The following is an 18,926-nucleotide window of genomic DNA, read 5'->3' on the forward strand; positions in this document are numbered from 1 at the left end:
AGCCTCCAGAGCAGGAGAAAACAAGCTTGCTCTATCCTCCATGTGACAGCCCTTTAGATATTTGAAGATGGTTATTATATCTCCTTTCAGTCACCTCTTCACCAGGCTAAACATCCCCAGTTTCCTCAACCTTAAGGCTTGGTTTCCAGACCCTTGATTATCTTGGTCTGAAATTGTGGTGCCCACATCTAGACATAGTACTCCAGGTATGGTCTGAACGCTCTAAATTCTTGTCAATGTCCAGAATCCTTAAGCAATACTATGCAGCATCTTTAAGCATGACAAGGAATATAGAAAATGCAACCAAATGGTCACATACATCCAAGGACATGATATGTTAGAAACACGAGACAGGCGAAAATTCAGTGCACCTGGAAGTTCATTTGATGTGTTCAGCAGATGTGGAGTGTTTAAATCCTCAGTAATCCCCATGTTCCTGCTCCAGATGTTCCACACTTGGGATTTTCTGTACTTACCAAGAGAACTTAAGGTGTAAGTGTCATGGGCCAGGAGTCAGCTTTGCCTGCTGGACAGCAGCCTGAAGGGCAAGAAGGGGGAATGATTTCACCTGCAGCTGCTCAGCCTTCAAGGACTCAGAGGTGAAGGTGCTGATGAGAACCAGCTGGCTTCAGACTTCTTAGGCAGAGCTTCCAGCAGCAGTCAGATACTGATAACAATGCTTGCAGTTCTTGTCTCAACCTTGCTGCTTCCTGTTCCTCTTGACCCTTGACCGCATGATCATTGGATTCCCTGAACACAAGGATTGCTATTTGCCCAACCCTAGGACTGGACCTGACTTCAAATGCTGACTCTGCCTCCAGGCAAGTACACTTCAGAGTCAATTCTGGTTGGCTGGCCTCCCACTCTGCACATTGTTGCTCAGCAACAAAATTATAACAGTAGGTAGCCCTCTAGGTATTGTTGGGCTACAGTTCTAATCGTCCCCAACCATTGGCAGTGATGGCTAGGGCTTACAGCAATTGTAGACCAGGAACATTGTTGGCTGCCCCCGGTTAAGACTATCAATTTATCTGCTTCTTCAATGTGCCACTTTCAAAGTACTCTGTTGAAAAACAAAGTTTGTTCCGAGATGGAAAACTAAAGGTGTTACCTCTTGCACATCTGCTACGAAAGTGGCTCATTAAGATTAGGAACACCTTAGACATTGCCCTAATTATGCTTCTGAGAAGGGGGGTTAGTAAAGACAGTGACTTGGAAAAGCTCCTAAAAGGCTGCCAGATTCTTTGCTTAAATTATGAGCCTGTCTCACTTCCGTGGTTTCTCTGTTGTCTGCTAAGCAGTGCAGTTCAGGTGTGCCTACGAAAGGCAGGCCAAGGTTACGTTGGAATCACTCGCTTCCTCAGAGGAAGGCAGTAAAAGAGCGGAGCAGAAGGTCAAAAGCTGCCTGTGTTCACTTTGCTCTGCCTCTTCACTTTCCCTTGCTTGAGAAGTGGCTCTTCGGCCGCTGCCAATTTGGCCTTGGTTTTGCTGAAGCAGCAGCCACTTCCATCAAAGAACGGTGGGACTGGTTGTAATCTGTAAATTCATAAAGTGGCACTTTATAAAGGTTTGACATTGTTAGTTGTTTGTATTTCAATTCAGTCATCATGGCCAAGAGTTTGGCTAAGGAGAATTGGAAGACTTGCTGCTCTTAACTGCAATGGGACAGGAAAGGACAGGGGGTGGGAGGGGGAATCTGTGCCATGGTAACCTACATTCTGCACCCATAAAATATTAAATTTGTGACTCACGTACATTACAACATGCAAACAAAATTTAATTACTCTGTTGCATTGGTTCTGTGCTTCTACAGATTAACAGAGGGACAAAAATCTATGCAGGGCCATGAATCCTTGCCCTCAAAGTACAGCAAAAAGTACTTTGCAACCCTAGAGTCATGAGGAATTACCACACACGTTCAAGCATATCCTCACAATCACAGGGTCTAGAAACTTGGTTTGGTTTTGTTTTTTAAAAAGCATGAGTGTGGGGATTCTTAGGATTATACACCCACTACCACCGCCTGCATTTTTCTGCAGTTGTCCATATACACAGGCAGCTCCAATTATTACCATGAAAAGTTTAGACAAGAGTTCATTTCTAGATATTAAACAATGCAGGAAGTCCCATTCTACAGAAGATCACCCTGATTTGTCTGCTCTCCCCCTTTGTCTCCTTCTCCACTCCCTCCCTGATTTCTCTCCAGTGCTGCTCACTGTACTGGCTCCACTCTATTTCGCTCTCTTTTGCCTCTCGCCCTCAAAGTAATGGTTTGAGAGAGGTTTTAGCCTGAGGAGGAGAGCCATGCTCAGCCCAAGCCATCAGCCCCACCATAGTCCTTGCAGCTTTCTCCCCTTCCCACTACCACCACAAGGCTTCCCAAACTCCCTTGGGGCAGGAGGTGGGAGAAAACAGTGGTAGCAAAGGTAGTGGTGGCAAGAATTCTCTAAAGCAGGAATGGGGATCTATGGTTCTTCAGACCTTCTTGGTCGGGCAGGGTGAGAGTTGTGAACCATTTGCCATGCTTCACATGGATTAATGGCAGTTGGTGTGCAGCTACATCTAGAGCGCCAGGGTTTCCCCAGCCCTGCTCCAAAGGATACCCATTTGTCCTAGGTATGTTCATCTAGAACCTTGTTTGTTTTATAGCCTGTCCTTTATTGCTACCAATACCACTGTGGGATATATAACACAGGGATGTAAGAAGGCAACGTTTTCTGTTCTGCCCTGTATTCATCACAAGCAGCGCTGTTTCCATTCCACTGTTGTTCATCTTCTGCCAAAAGCTACGTTGTTTGTTTCACTATCCACTTTGTCAAAATCACATAACTTCTGTAATTAATTACAGTACATATATATTGCCCAAATTACATTATTTTGCCCCATTCATTTCATTGCAAAGTGGGGCAGGGGGACATAGCACTTGGAAGCTAACAGCAGCAGCAACTACTCAGTCGTATTCACTAGATTGTTTTCCATTCCAGACATGGAATTAATGAGCTTTGGCAATTTCTGCTCCCATTTTGGTGGAATTCTCCAACATCTCTAGTATAAGATAAATAATTTAATAAAATAAATTATTTAAGCTAAAAATAAGAATTCTTAAAACATCAGCAAACACAAATAATCGCAGCTAAACAGTTGGGACGATTAAACAAGTTTTAATATTCCCTGTAATTTATTGGGGCCATGCTCTGTTTTTATCGTGGAAGTTTGGTTTTTTGTTACTTTACAAATAAAGTTAAAGATGATAATTGTCATATCTTTAGGATTGATAAAATGTGTTAATCAGTTCAACCCCTATGTAACAATACACAGATATGTTTTGATTAGTGCCACTTGAAAATTTTAAAGTCTGCTTCTCCTGTATTGGTAGAAGCTAATTATAACTTAAGGCACAGTAGCTTTAATTAAATTGTCAGCACAGTGACAGTGGCATTCGGAAGATAATTGCACGGTCATTTCTTTTTAATGATGTCCATGTTTCATAATTGGGGTAATTTTGAATTTATGAGGATTACAGGAACCATATGCCATTTCTTGCACATTTCTGTTTGAGAGGGGGAGGAAACACTAGAAAACAAGATATATTGTGTACCAATGACCAGTGAACCTTTCCTGTTGAATCCCCATTTTACAACTCCTTTAAATGATGTGCTCAAGTGTGAAAGTACATAACCTTGCTAATTGTGAAAAACAAAGATTTCTTGCTTCTTGAACCATTACAAACATTTGTAGTTCTTTGGGGTCCCTACATTGCAAGGATGGAGAACCTGTGACCCTCGGGATGTCATTGGACTACAGCTCATCTCCCTGACCAATCGCCATGCTGGCTGGGGATGATGGGAGTCTAACCATATATGTAGGGCACCAGATTGAGGGATGTTGTTGCAAACCACTGTTTAATGTACCAATATAAGAACATATGAATACCAATTCTGAATCAGGCCAAAGACGTACCTAATCTTGCATTCCGTTCTCACAGTGGCCACACAGGTGTTGATTGGAAGCCCACAAGTGGGTCTTGAGTGCAACCATATTCTCCCTTCTTGGGCTAGTACTAAAGACTTTGACAGCAACCCGGCCAAAGTTAGCTGCTGATTTAAATGGGAGAGAATGGTGCACTGAAAAGAATGGGACTTGAAAATGTGACGAGGCTATTTTAGTGATCTGCGTGAAACATTTTTGCCCTGTCAAATGGGAGGGATGATCTCCCCTCCCATTCTGCCTACATTTCTGCCACTTCAGTGTTTCCATACACTTTCAGCAACTGCAGATTGTTCAATAATAGAGTATCACCCTACTTTTAATCTCTCATCATTTATATTGATAGCTGAATGAGAAGACGGGGGCTGCCAGCTGTACACTGCAGGCTGACGCAATCTGTCGTATTCCCTGTAGCCCACACCTTGGAAAATGAAGGATGGACTTGCTCTGTTCAACCACAACCTCATCCTTCACCATATAATAACAATGCCATTTGTTCCGCACGCTGTCAGGAGGGCGAACACACCTGGTCTCATCTGCTATCACATTTTAATTGTGTCCATTTCAAATCTGAAGGACTGCTGGTCTCAGCCCCTGAAGCATTCAATTATAGTCCTTTAAGAACTAGTGTTGTATAGTGAACATCAGCTATGAACATCCCCTATTCAGATCTCACTTCACTCATTAATTCAGCAGTTGGCCTTAGGGCTTAACTTTCAGTAGAAGCTGATCAGCTTCCCTCCCACCCCCACCCCCATTCAAAACCCATGAAATGACTAGAGTTGGGATATAGATATATTTGAATGGGTTATGCTTTTAAAAACAGGGCAACATCCATATCACTGTGAAGCAGGGGAAGCCATTGTGGAGCCCTCTAGATGTTGCTGGATTGCAGTGTCCATCTCTGGTCCATGGTCATGCTAGAAAGGGCTAATGGGAGTTGCAGACAAGCCACATCCATTGGGCACCAGCTTGGCTTTCCCTGTTCCAAAGGGTTTACAGTATTTTTATATTCAGGTACTGAATTCTTTTCATTCACTGGCTGAACAATGGAGAGAAATGAAAGTGACTGGCTCCAATTCTCTAACTAGGCAGAGAGCCCAACTAGACAAAGAAAAAGCATTTTCTCTTCTTATGACCTAACAAGCATAGGAGTAATTTCTGCGTTAGGAAGTCCAGCCTGTAGAGGCTTGGAAGAAAAGAATGCTGAATACCTTTCAGAATCTGCTTTTGTTTCTCCTTTTGCATCCTGGATGTATTAAAATGCAGAGTGTGGTTGGGCTTTTGCTTGGTTTGTTTGCTTGCATTGTTTAGTCTTCACCAATTGCACTCTCGCCATTTTGATTTCTTGTAACACTCTGATGAATTGGGGTTATATATATATATATATATATATATATATATATATTCTTAATGGAAATTGTGGACAAAATGATTTCATAATTAAAATTATCAGAATTTATTATTATTTATTGAATTCCAAGCCGCCCTATACCTGTGGGTCCGGGGCTATATTTATGCACACAAATGTATATTATATGTACACATATCTGTGTATATGTGCATGTTACCAGTAAGTATTCCTCTCTCAGTATATCTACACACAAATATAGGTGTTCTGTCTGTGCATGCAGACATGAGAGATTGCTCATGAAATAATCCAAATGAGCAAATAGGCCACATTACAACGCAAAGTTAGGTGTGCTTAGCTCAGTGGAAGAGCATCTGCATTGCATGCAGAAGGTCCCAGATTCACTCTCCAGCAGCTTCAGATAGGGCTGGGAGGGACCCCTGCCTAAAACCCTGGAGATCTGCTGCCTGTCAGTGTACACAGTTTTGAGTTAGATGAGCCATTGGTCTGACTCAGTATAAAGTAGCTCCCTTTTTTCCTATGTTTAAATCCATCAGAATCAGAGGGCTTAAGCTTTCTTAACTCCGGCTGCATTCCTGTGCTTCCCCACTGAAGCCAGTGATACGTACCTCCATGCAAACATGCACAGGATTCCATTTCCTTGTTGGATTATGGCCTTTGTGATTCACCTAGGCACACTCACATTGCCTTTAATTTCAGGGTTGGATGTAACATACATGCACAAGTACTAGTCCAAGAGAAACATAATGAGCACTGCTGCATCAAGGGATGACTTCCACATATGAAAGGGTCGCTGCAGGTCAGACATCACAGGTGTGTGCTTCGGCCACCTCTCAGACACAGTACTTTTCACACCTGGCTAAAATACTCAAAACTCATGGAAACAATGTCTGACTCAGCACAACCAAGCTTTCCTGATAGTGATTTGTATGAGGTGAGCACAACAATTCTTTTTTTAAACAAAAAACACCTAACTGTACTCAACAGAGGCAGTTCACCTTGATGAGAAATCAAGGATTGAGGACCGAGTGATGTGTAGGCATGTGTATACACTGGCCCAAAGAGTCCACTGACAGCATCTGCTTTGTTTGTCTGTGTGTGCAAGCATGTGAGAAGAGAGAGAGAGACTGAGACTGTTCCTGAAATAACCCAGATGATCAAACAATTTGGCCACATCCCAACACAAATCTAAGTGTGCTTTGGGGGAGGGCTGTAGCTTCGTGGTAGAGCATCTGCTTTGCACACAGAAGGTCTTGGGTTCAATCCTCATCATTTCCAAGAAGTGCTGAAAGAGAACCTTGTCTGAAATCCTGGATAACTAGTGCCAAACTGTGTAGAGCTGGATGGGCCAATGTTCTGACTTGCTATAAGACAGTTTCCTATGTTCCTTAATCATGTGAATTCTTGCCCACTTCAATTGTTTTACACACCATGTTAACAAGAGTGAAGCATTGAGTGAAGGATGGGTTGCAGTTATTGCAGACAGATCAGTTCCCTGAACTCATAATTAGGAAAATATCCCAGGCTTTGCAGTTTCAATCATGGAAGCAGAGTTTTTCAGAAAGAGGATCCATTTGTGGACCTCCCTGAAGAAATCCCATGTGCATTGAACGATGGCAGAGCTAATTTTCCAAGGCCCTTTAAAAGCCATCCAAAGTGCTGAGGCCCATCAGCCAATAATGCCTTAATTGGCCTTTTCACAAGCTTGAACATTCTGTAACTGCCAACTGAGATTTACTCCAGGAAAGATGTGACCTCTTCCCCTCCCAGCACATCATATGAAATGTTGAAGGATCTTATAAATTATCTCCAGTCAGAAACTGATTTGCTAATCAGTGTAAGGAAGAGGCAGCATCAGAGTCATCAGTGTATTCCCCCCCCCTTTTTTTATATTTCAGGAAGCTGGGTTCTCTTTCTCAATTATGCTCAACAGTTTTACATATTCTTAGAACCAATTTACATATTTTTTCTCAGGATGAGGTAGCAACGGTTTGGAACGGGTGGGACGTGAAGTATGTGTCATATGTTTGAACGCTCCTCCGTGTGAAAACGGCAAATCAAAAATTTGTAGTAGACTCATGAATCTGGAACTTTTCTCTTTGATTTGCTACTGCATGCAAGCATAATTTTTATATAATGTGGAGAAACTTTCAAAAATACAAGCACACACACACTTTTATAGTCTGAAGTGGAACTGGCCAAGAATTCTGCCACCTCAGGGCCAAGTAGATGTGACATTGCAGATGCATGACTTTATCTCTCTTATCTTTCAAGGCCCGGCCCCCTGTTAAAAAATGCTGTGAGGGGATTTGGATTGGGACCATGGCATAGAGCAGAGGAGGCTTAACCTTGTGCATACATGTTTTCACCTCCTTAGCTAATGTAACAGATAAGAAGGGAGAAATTTGTTTCAGTTCACATTTAAATATTAATCACTAATTCACACTTTCCAATGCAGTTCTCCAACCAAGTAATGGGTATAAAGCTGCATATGCTAGGGTAAAGTGTGCATAAAATGAATATATTGGTGAAAATTACATACAAAAATGCATTCTATTGGTGAAATTGCATAGAAAAATGTATGTTTGGAAATCGTCACACTAAAATATGGATGAATTAGCACAAACTGACTTGTAAATGTGGAGAACCAAATTTAAGACTGGAAAAATGAGAAGCAGAGAAACCAAAATTGACAATTGATTTGCCCACCCCTAACAGATGCCCAGGGGGCAGTGTGAAAAGGGGCTGCAGGGTATCCTCCCCACACATACCTTGTGCTCATGACCCAATTCTCTTCCCCCCACCCCAATAGCTGCTTTTAACAACAAACACATCATAGAAACATTCATAGGTCTCTGATATACCGTATATAGTTTGGTCCTCAGTCTGTTCTGTTCTGCATAATATGTAAATTGGCTTTCTGGTGGGGTCAGTCAGTTTTCTTTATTTACAGAAAGATTTAGAAAGAATTACTCCAAGGAAATACTCATTTGTAGGTAGCATAAGGGATCTGTTTGAACCATTTTTAACAGCTCCTCTAGGTTTGAATTAAGGAAATTTGCTAAGCCAGCTTGAAGGAAAACAGCAAAGCACTAGTCTGTCAGTTTTTGAGCTGATAAAAGATTAACCTCTTTGCTATGATCTATTTATAATATATCCAGCAGAAGGTTCTTCACAATTTGATCTGTTAGAAAGTTGCCTTTATCCTCAGCGAATTATGAGATAAATGGAAAGAACACACTCTTTGTTAAGGGGGTTTTCAAATTACTTTTTATGTCAAGGCAAATGAATGGCCCAAGATTAAAAGTAATGGCGTGAATATGCAAAGGAGTGAGAATTACTTCAAGAGAATATTAAAGGAGATCAGAACAACTGGGAATGAAAACATCCATGAAATCCAGCACTTCCCACCAGTGTCCTGACTTTCATTTAGTGGAAATAATTGTACTAGCTGCTTCAATAGTACATACCCTAATTAAAGATGTAGACAAATTAAAAGGTCCATCACCTTTCATCTTTCCATTTAGAAACTGCATTATTTAAAGGCAAGAAGTGGAAGGCCCCAGAAAATGTCCAAGGTCTATAATTTGGGCGTTGACATACAGCCAAATTTCCATATACCTTCCTACAATTCGATCATTGTTTTGCTTGTTAGGGTATGAGGAGAGAAGGTTGTGCTGTGGTCAGAAACCGGGCAGGCCCTGCTATTGGGCAGAATGAGAAAGCAGCCCCAGACAGCTTATTTAGGGTGATAAGAAAGGGCAATAAATTGATTTCTATTCATTATTGCATTTTTACTCCATGGAAGGGGTGCTTGTGAGATGTTCTGGCTCAGGGGCCAAAATGACTTAGCTAGCCTTGGGTATTATGTACCTTGATTAGGGGAGCAGGAGCACCCTTTGCTTGTCCACCTCAGTTAGCAAAGTTTCTTGAGCCAGTCCTGATTGGCCTTATGTTAAATGGTGTACCCTTTTTAACACCTGTTAGAGGTTCTTGCCTTCGCCAGGTATTTCCATGTGTCTGGCTATAAATATGTGATCAAGTGGTGCAGGAACTCTTTGCTAGGCACTGGCATGAACCCTGGTTACCAGTGATTCTCACTGCTGATCAAAGGCACCCAAGAGTGTGATAGTCATGGTGGCTCAAGAACATCAGCTTTAAATTCTGTGCAATTGCTACACCAAGCCGTGACAGTCAATTTCATCACTGTACATGCACTTCATACATTTCCTAAAGAAGGGGATGCTACCAAAATGGGCCCAAATGCCAGTCCAGATGGTTTAGCAAATGGCAGATTGGAAACAGAATGTACATGGGGAGCAAGTTGTATAAACAGAAGTTAAATTTCTCCAAGAATAAGGAATCAACATTTTAAATGCCTTCAGTGGCAGTATGCTAATTTTAAACCTCAGCTAGCAGAAAGAACATTGGCTTCAGTAAAGATGAAAAATGCCAAGTTAAGTTAAAAGCAAAATCAAGTTTGGCTTCCAAGTGTTTAATGTATCACAAATCTGTATTTAAAAAAGGAGTGTTGGGGGTGGGAGGAAATTAAATAAAACCCATCTTAGACATGATACACCTATAGGCTTTGCTTCTGAACTGGAAGTGAGTCAGAGATACATACTGTCAAAAGCAAAACAAAAACGCATCACTTTTATTTCTGGTCTTTGTTGACCAGCCAAATTGCTTATTCATAACTTGCTAACTCTTCCAAGTGTTAGCCAAGCTACGGATATGTTATGACTCTTGTTATGTTATGAATCATTCAGTTACTCTGCATGCACAAATGTGTGTGGAAACATAAAGCATGAAAAAAAGGGAGAGAGCACGGAAGTTGCCAGACAGGGCTGGCTCAGATATCTCGGTTCTATATGTTGTAGTAAAAGAAAGATCAGGGAGAAGCTGAGCTATTTAGCACTATGCAAAAACTGCCCTCCAGCTTCAGCCATATATCCCCCAAGTTTGGATAGGGTAATTTATGGGGAGATACTTAGTGGGTGGCGCTGTGGGTTGAACCACAGCGCCTAGGACTTGCCGATCAGAAGGTCGGCGGTTCAAATCCTCATAGCGGGGTGAGCTCCCGTTGCTCGGCCCCTGCTCCTGCCAACCTAGCAGTTCGAAAGCACGTCAAAGTGCAAGTAGATAAATAGGTACCGCTCCGGCGGGAAGGTAAACGGCGTTTCCATGCGCTGCTCTTGTTCGCTAGAAGCAGCTTAGTCATGCTGGCCACATGATCTGGAAGCTGTACGCCGGCTCCCTCAGCGAATAAAGCGAGATGAGCGCCGCAACCCCAGAGTCGGTCACGACTGGACCTAATGGTCAGGGGTCCCTTTACCTTTACCTTACTTAGTAACCAGGTGTTGTACTGGCAATATACTCTCTTAGCCCCCGACACCCTCCCCCGGCAACTGGTGTGTGTTAGGTGTGTGTTATTTTCTATTGGTGTGTGTTGTTTTTTGCTCCGTGTACCTTCTTGGCTCCTTAGCTGTTCAGTCCCTTCAATATTCAAAAGAAACCTTATTTTCACACAGTTGCATCCCTTCTGCAAGATACCTTTCTTTGCACATCTATGCAAAGAACTGCCAAGGGGTCTCTCTCCCCCCGCTCCGCTTCTATCTCTCAGAGCTCTTGGGATGAACATAGACTGAAGTACAAATCCTTGTTTACCCATCCAGGTAAATGGGTGGCTCTGGGGAGCCAACATTTCTTTGCTTGTTTGTCCAATCTTCCTCGCACAGTTGCTATGAGGATAAAATGAGATATATTGTAACCTGCTCTGAACACCTGGGATAGGTCAGGGGAAAGTCTGAACAAATAGCCAATTGGGATTGGCAACTACTGTCCCCGAACTATAGTCTGCCCTCTGAAAACATTGTCGTGTTCCACAGCTCTGCAATATATCATTGTCATTTATATGTATTTTCTCTTCCGTGCTTAGAGTTCTTTAATTAGATGAGTTTGGAGTAATGCTGTTAACTAACCCACTGCACTGAGTCTGCTTTCCCCTTGAGTGCCTGGGGAAAGATAGACTTTCCCATAAAAATTATCCAAAGTGTGTCCCAAATGCATTTTATCTGTTGTCACTCCAGCAATGTGTTGCATCACATTGATCCCTAAGAGACTTTCAGCACCAGAGGTGGGCATGGAGAAGATCAATTTGCTGCTCTTTAGACATCCTACTAGATGCACACTCCCTAAGTCCCCCACTGGAGTTGAGTAGGAGAGGAATTTGCAAATTCAAAACAACGTTGGTATTAAAAAACCAAAACCAAAAATTCTTATTTTAAAAAATATCTGAAGGAGGCAAATATGTCTTCTTCATTAGGCATTAAATCACAGCCCACATATGTGCCTGAGAGCCTCATGCAGCCATTTTCCTTGCCTTAAAGGTGTCATCATCTTGGGCACCATGGCAGTGCCAAGGCTTTCTTTGGTGCCCCTGGGGTGAACCACAGTCCCCAGATCCCCAGCTTCCATTCAAAAACTATTTCTAGCAGTTTTGGGAACTGGACATATGAAGCAAAATGTACAGACACAATTTTTCTCATTCTTTGGGGGCCTGCTCCATTCTTCCGGTGTTTTACCCTGGAATGTGCGAGAGAAGAAGAGATGTTTGTGTGATCTGTGTCTGAGAGACAGGGAAGGGGGTATGTATGAATTGCGTGGTCTGTTTGTGTCCCGAGGCCATGGACCATCATCATCATTTCATTGGCTGCATCTGGATATGAATGTCGTATAGGCAACAGTACCAGCATAGTCTTTGAGTGGTGGTATGTGCAGGAGGAGGCATGGAAAAAGCTGGCACCATAGACCTGACCCCGCTCCATTCTTGAATGGTGTGAGGAGAAAGCAGGGTAGGCACATGGATGGAGCCAATCTGGTGTTTTCACCAGTGCTTCTGCACTACCCCAACCTTGCTGTATAGTTGTTGTATAGTTTTGTATCTTTTAATTGTATGGTTGTATGTTTTGTATAGTTTTGTATCTTTTTTCTTTTTGAATAGTAAGAAATAAACAACTATCTGACGTTTAGAAGACATCGGAAGGCAGCCCTGTTTAGGGAAGTTTTTAATGACTGATGTTTTAATGTAAATTTAATCTTTTGTTGGAAGCTGCCCAGAGTGTCTGGGGAAACCCAGCCAGATGGGCGGGGTATAAATTATTATTATTATTATTATTATTATTATTATTATTATTTTATTTTATTGCTGCTGCCCTGCACCAACCCTGCATCATTGCAGTAAGTGATGGTGATGCCAGTGCCACGAGGCTAGATCCTACTGGGTATGTGGCCTAGTTTCCAAGGACACTGAGGGAGGGGTCTGCATTTTTCCACCCCTTCTTATATTTTCTCCTTCCCTCACGCCCCAGGGTGAGCATGTACTGGATACAGCAGTCCTGCTACCAGCATTGCAGTGGCGTGTCTCCTGCCCTAGTGTAATTTGGGCATAGGGTTGCTCTGTCCCAGTAGTGTAAACCTTCCCATTAACTCTTATCTTAAAGTTAAAAGGCATGCAAGGAACCAGACCCCCCCCCCGACTCCAAACCTCATGGCTCTTCTCTGTGATGACTCTCCTAGCTGATGACTCGCTGCGGGACGACGACGACTGAGGAGGAGGCGGAGCTGGAGCCGCAGCATTAAGCTGCTAAACACGCCCCCCGGAGACACCTGGTTGGCTGCCTCCTGGTGGGCGTGGGCGCCAGCCAGGTGAGGAGGGGCGGGGGCTAAGGCCCCCGGCCAGGGGCGGAGCTCGGGCTCCCGCCCACAACCACTCCCCTCTCTTCCAGGGAGGAGAGTCTTTATTAGAGATGAAATAAGATGTGGTTCTCTTAGCATCTGTGTTTCATTCCACTCCCATTATCTTTAGAAGACCCACTCCTTGGCCTTCTGAATTCCAAAATTGTTTTGCTTCTTAGCTCCACTCAGGTGTGCAGGGGGGAAGCAAGCAAGGGAAAGAGCACCAACTCAGCTGTAAAGGTCAGGTTGTTTTTCAAAGTTCAGCATCACAGCACACATTCCTCTTGTCTTTTTTCCCGCTGAGTGAAAAAGTGGTGCCAAAAAAAATAAAATAAAAGTGAGCCTAAAACGCTCTCGAAAGGCATGACCAATCTGCAATGTGCGCTGGTCTCATAGAAAAGGCTCCAACATGGCCACAGAGGAATTTGTATTTAATGGGAGGCTGGGAGGGAGGTGGGTGGGTGGGTTCTGAGTTAAACATAGCAAGTAATTTCCTCCTAAAGGTCATCCCGGTTTAGATGTTAAGAGAGCTCTTGATGCGATTTTTAAAAATTGGAATAGAAATAGAAATGATTTCTAATCAAACATTTATTATTGTTGCTGCATTTTAAATCATAGCATATGCACATTTATGCTGCACAATTAGGAAAACAACCAGCAATATTAGAAATTAATACTGAAAATATCAATGTAAATTCAGAAACAGCAAGGGTCTTGAAGTTGCCCACCATGCAGAAAGAAGACAAGTAAGTTTTTTCCCACAGTTATAAGATGTATTGTGTTTGAAGTCCTGTGTAAATGATAGTAATTATTTAAATTGTGCCTCTGCAAACCTTATTTTTTGGCAATGCATAATTTGTGGGCTTTGGAAGAAGGTGCAGATTTTCAAAATGACTAAGTGGGAAGGCGAAATACAGTGGTATCTCGGGTTATATACGCTTCAGGTTACAGACTCCGCTAACCCAGAAATAGTACCTCGGCTTAAGAACTTTGCTTCAGGATGAGAACAGAAATCGTGCTCCGGCGGCAGCAGGAGGCCCTATTAGCTAAAGTGATGCTTCAGGTTAAGAACAGTTTCAGGTTAAGAATGGACCTCCGGAATGAATTAAGTACTTAACCCGAGGTACCACTGTATAGCATTCGTTTCTTGGAAACTAATGCAAAAGTACACATACAAATAGCTAGCCAGCCACAAAGCCCACCAGACCATATGCTAAAGATCTGATAAAGATAACACTGCGAGTGTGAGGGTTAATGCCTGGGAAGGCTTTAATAGAAAAGGAAGCTGTATTTGTTATTCACTGCACAGACTTGATTCAGCAATGGGACAGAAAGGAAACACATCAGCAGAAACCAAAACAAGAGGAAATGGTTGTGTGGCAGGCTAGCATCTTGGGACTGACCTGCAGTGGGAACAATTCATTGCTGCACCAGCTTAACATAGTCTTGGGCCATAAAGACACCTGTTTCAGGGTGTGGTGGTTAATCTCACATACTGAGCTATAGTGGAGCCCTCAGCTCCCATTCTTGGTAGGAGGAGGATTTTGTTGTGACAAATGCAGCAGGTAACTGGTGAGTCAAGGATGTGCAGGTATCAAATTTTACCACCACAAGTTAGGGATGTGGGAGAAATTCAATTCAGAAGGTGCTGAGACGTCTCTTGCCATCATTTATTGGTTTGATGTCATTGCATCAGCAATGGTAGTTCTGTGGTACTGGAATAACTTTTTCAAGGATGGGAAAATCAGTCAATTTCTGTTTCCTATCCTTAAGTTCTCCACATTTCCATATCAGTTTGCAGTGTATGTGTGTGTCTGCTTTAAGTCCTCATGAAAATTCATAAGAGGTTTAGTGTGGAATTCTCCTAATATGCTACTATTTATAATTTGCCTAATATCCACATTTTTGCAAAGCGTGTGTTCCCCGATATAACACATTTTAATGCAATTTTCACTAAGTATGCATTTCTATACCCACATTACCTTAGTGTGTGGCTTTTTGGGTTGTTGCTGTTTTTACTTCAGACCACTTATTATTGATTTATTGCATTTATATCCCACCTTTTTCTCCAAGGAGCTCAAGGTGGCAGATGTGGTTCTCCCCCTCCTCATTTAATCCTACAACAACCCTGTGGGATAGGTTAGGCTAAGAATCAGTGACTGGCCCAAGGTCAGCTTCATGGCTGGGTGGGAATTTGAACTGTGGTCTCTCAGGTCCTAGTCCATCACTCTAACCACTATGTCACACTGGAAAATGTCATTGCAAAATCTGGAGAAGAGCTAATTTTGAAGGTTGCCTGTGTTCTGCGTTGCATATTGTTTTGGGAAGTACAGAGTAGGTAGATTCTCCTTTAAATGCTAAATGCATCAAATGTCTTCCCCATCCCTAGCTGTGCTGCATAGCAAAGCTGTCCTCTGCCACACACCAGCCTAGTTCTGTGCTGGCTTAATGGAGTCTTGCATAATGGAGTCACTGCAACTCCCAATTTGCTGCACCTTACTACAAGGGTTTTTGTGCTTAAGTTAATTTCTTGCATTTATACCCTGCACTTTCAACGCCACAGTAATAACCCATGGCATCTTCCCATTAAGATAAGGAGAATAATAGTCTCAGATGACAATTGCAGTAAACAAAGGGCTCGATATGGGAGATGGTAGGCCAATGTTGCCATGCAACAGTGTGATCCCTTCCTCTGGGGTCCTTTGAGGCTTGGGTAGAATAAAACTTGCCAGTATTTAAGGTGAAAAGAATTCTTTCATTGGAACCATAATTATTCAAGCCAATGCGGCAATTGCCCACAAAGAGCTAAACACATAGGTCATTTGTTTAACACACAAACAATGCAATAATCCTTCTGAGTCTGTAGAGAGGAAAAATAGACAATATGGCTTGCAATTTTGTAGTCAGCCAGTCCAAAAGTTCCAAGTGCTGGGTGCTTCAGTCCCAAGGCAAGAGGACAACTGGTGAATTTATTATCCAAAACTCAAAGGACAGAGCCCTGCAGTCAGAATACAAATATAGCAAATAATGCAATATGTACATGAACTCAGTTCCTACCCACTTCCTGGTTAACCAGACATACACGTAAGTTCAGTTTACCTTACACAAGGTCCTAAGATTCCAGGAATGTTAAGCTTCCAAGGAGAGCTCCCTCCTCCTAGCTCCCCACTGAATGACTATACCCTACTAGCCTAAACCAGCCCACTGATGGGGATTAACAACACAAACAAAGTATCCTGTTGTGCCCCTGTGATGCATTGAGTTGGCTTACCTATTCAGGGCAATATCACAGAGTTTGTGGCACTTCCCAGGCACAACAGCCATAGTGCCCAGTTTTAACACAGCATGGTGGCTTATGGGATCAGACCATAACAATATCATTAGGAACCATAGGAAGCAGCCATATACCCAGTCAGACCATTGGTCCATGTAGCTCAGGATTGTCTACACTGACTGGTGGGAGCTCTCCCAAGGTTTCAGGCAGGAATCCTTCCCAGCCAGGGATTGAATTCTGGGCAATTTGGCATTCAAGCCAGATATTCCACCACTGAGCTGCAGCCTGATGAATGCAGACTTGCACATATCCTAAGAAATGACATATGCATTCTATTCAGGAGCTGGGGGAGTCAATTAAAGACTCTCTCTACCCTCTCCTCCTCCTCCTGAGGATGATCTTTTTAAATTGAAGCGTCATAAGCAAAGCTGGTATGGCGATCTATTCCCCTTAGCTGTTCCTAATTGAAAACTGATTAATGCAATCATTCTGTGCATAATAAAGCTAGAACACAAACCAGCATAAACAGGAATTCTTCCAGCTTGATAGCAAAGACCTTCTTGAAAAGAGTCAATAGCATTAAAACACAGAGACATTTAACATCACGTAATGTGTTTCTATCAGGATCCAAGGCCTGCAGGCAACCTATAGATTTATTACCTCTGACATGTGTAAAATAGCCTTGTACTGCCTATCAGCCTTCCTTCAAGCCAGAAGGCTACTTACTTCTTATGACACATTATATTACAGTCAGTGGATGGCTCTACATTTTACACTCAGGCTTGGATTTTACATATTAAAGGGCCGCTTTTGACCTGGCTTTTAGCAGGGAGTGAAGCAGTTAAGGAAGCGGGGTGGGTGGGTGTCTGTTTATGAAACTGCTATCATTTTCTGCCTTAAAGATAAGCATGGGCCAACTCGCTTATCCTCAGAATACTACGTTAGCCATTATTTGCCTAGATGCTAAATCATACATCCAGATCAGATGTTGACTTTATAGATTAGATATATAGAAAAATACACTGAATGTGCAATCATGATGACTGTGTGTGATGCTAAAATGTACTGTTCTGCAAATTGCTGGAGAGTCAGATGCCCACATCCAGACACACATTCTCATGCGTTCCCATTTACATCAGTTTCTTGCCAGCCAACTTTATTTATTTATTTATTTATTTATTTATTTATTTATGTGTTTGTTTGTTTGTTTGTTTGTTTGATTGATTGATATACGGATTTCTGTCCTGCCCTTCCAATGCTTACATGCCACCCAGCAGGGTTTACAACAGTTAAAACCAACTATAAAATACAATGACAATCACGCTAAGATAACAATAGGATAAGGTGAAGAGATGTTCAACAGATAAAGCAAAAGCATAAGACAGGAAATTATCTACTCATTAAAACAGAGGCCTGCCGGAATAAAAAAATGTTTTTACCATCCAGTGAGATGCAGCAGGAGAAGAGGGCTGTCAATCAAGCATTTCAGGGCAAAGAACACAACCATTGGAAAAGGCCCTTGTCCCTATCAGCCAAGCCCCCATCTTAGCTGGGACACAAAGAAGAGTATCTGCACCAGATGTTAGGGGGCAGGGAGGATGGTACAAGAAGAAGTGGTCTGTAAGGTACTTAAGCTATTCAGAGCTGTAAGGGTAGTTGGTAGCATATTACATTATGGCCTGAAAGCGAGATGAGTGCCGCAACCCCATAGTCACCTTTGACTGCACTTAACCATCCAGGGTCCTTTACCTTTACCTTTTTTACTAGCCATGATGCCATGCTTTGCCTCCACAGTTGGAGGCAGCAATGCTTCCGAATACCAATTGCTGGAAACCATGGGAGGAGAAGGTGCTCTGGTGTTCATCTTCTGCAGGCTGGTTGGTTGGCCACTGTGAGAACAGGACGCTGGACTGTATGGGTCATTCGCCTGATCCAGTAGGCTGTTCTTATTTCGGATATGGTGCACAATTAACATAAAATTATGCAGGGCCGGCCCTACCATTAAGCAGGTGGCAGATGGTTGGTGGAGTGGGTGGCAGTGAGGTGTTGCGAGGACAGCTCGCTGCCTTAAGGATACTGCAGATCACCCTTGTTGAAAATAGTTTAGACTTCTTTTGTGCAATGGGGAGGGCGTTGCCTTTCAACACGGGCAGCAAAATGTATTGGGCTGGCCTTGACACTCTGGTTAGTCACCACTTGGTAAACAGCCCCTATAATCGCCCATAGTCAGCTGAGCGTATAACTGGTTTCCGGCTCATTGTGTAAGAAGACATAATGTTAGGCCAACTTGCCTTCCACATGAGAACATGATCAAAAATGATCCCTGATTCAGTATGCGTTATAACACTTCTTTTAAAGTTCAGCTAATTTAAATGGATAGCTGGTTCTTATTATAGCATCTGGTATTTGAGAATATTGCTTACTGTAATCCAAAGTACCAATTGCAGCCAATTGTGTTTCATGCAGAAACACAACCCTGGTTCACCTAGGTCCATAAGCTACTTGACAAGTATAAAGCCTAAATGAGGTCCCTGTGATTCCTAAAATTAACGTGAG

The 18,926-nt window shown here is 42.6% G+C and overlaps 1 protein-coding gene across 3 annotated transcripts in view; it reads left to right on the top strand.

The window, feature by feature from the left end:
• TMEM108 (transmembrane protein 108) overlaps nucleotides 1-18,926 on the top strand; it is a 182,864-nt gene that overhangs the window by 126,484 nt on the left and 37,454 nt on the right. Inside the window, exons 1-2 of one of the 3 annotated variants that reach the window (XM_053359258.1) lie at nucleotides 13,297-13,336; nucleotides 13,797-13,842. The exons of 1 other annotated variant lie outside the window; for it this stretch is intronic. The gene's annotated coding sequence lies outside the window, so the exon portion shown is untranslated. Of the gene's footprint in view, nucleotides 1-13,254; nucleotides 13,337-13,796; nucleotides 13,843-18,926 lie in introns of those variants that run through there. One more of the 3 variants, XM_053359257.1, reaches the window with a different exon arrangement.

This window comes from Podarcis raffonei, chromosome 12 (genome assembly GCF_027172205.1).
Source record: "Podarcis raffonei isolate rPodRaf1 chromosome 12, rPodRaf1.pri, whole genome shotgun sequence".
Lineage (NCBI taxonomy): Eukaryota > Metazoa > Chordata > Lepidosauria > Squamata > Lacertidae > Podarcis > Podarcis raffonei.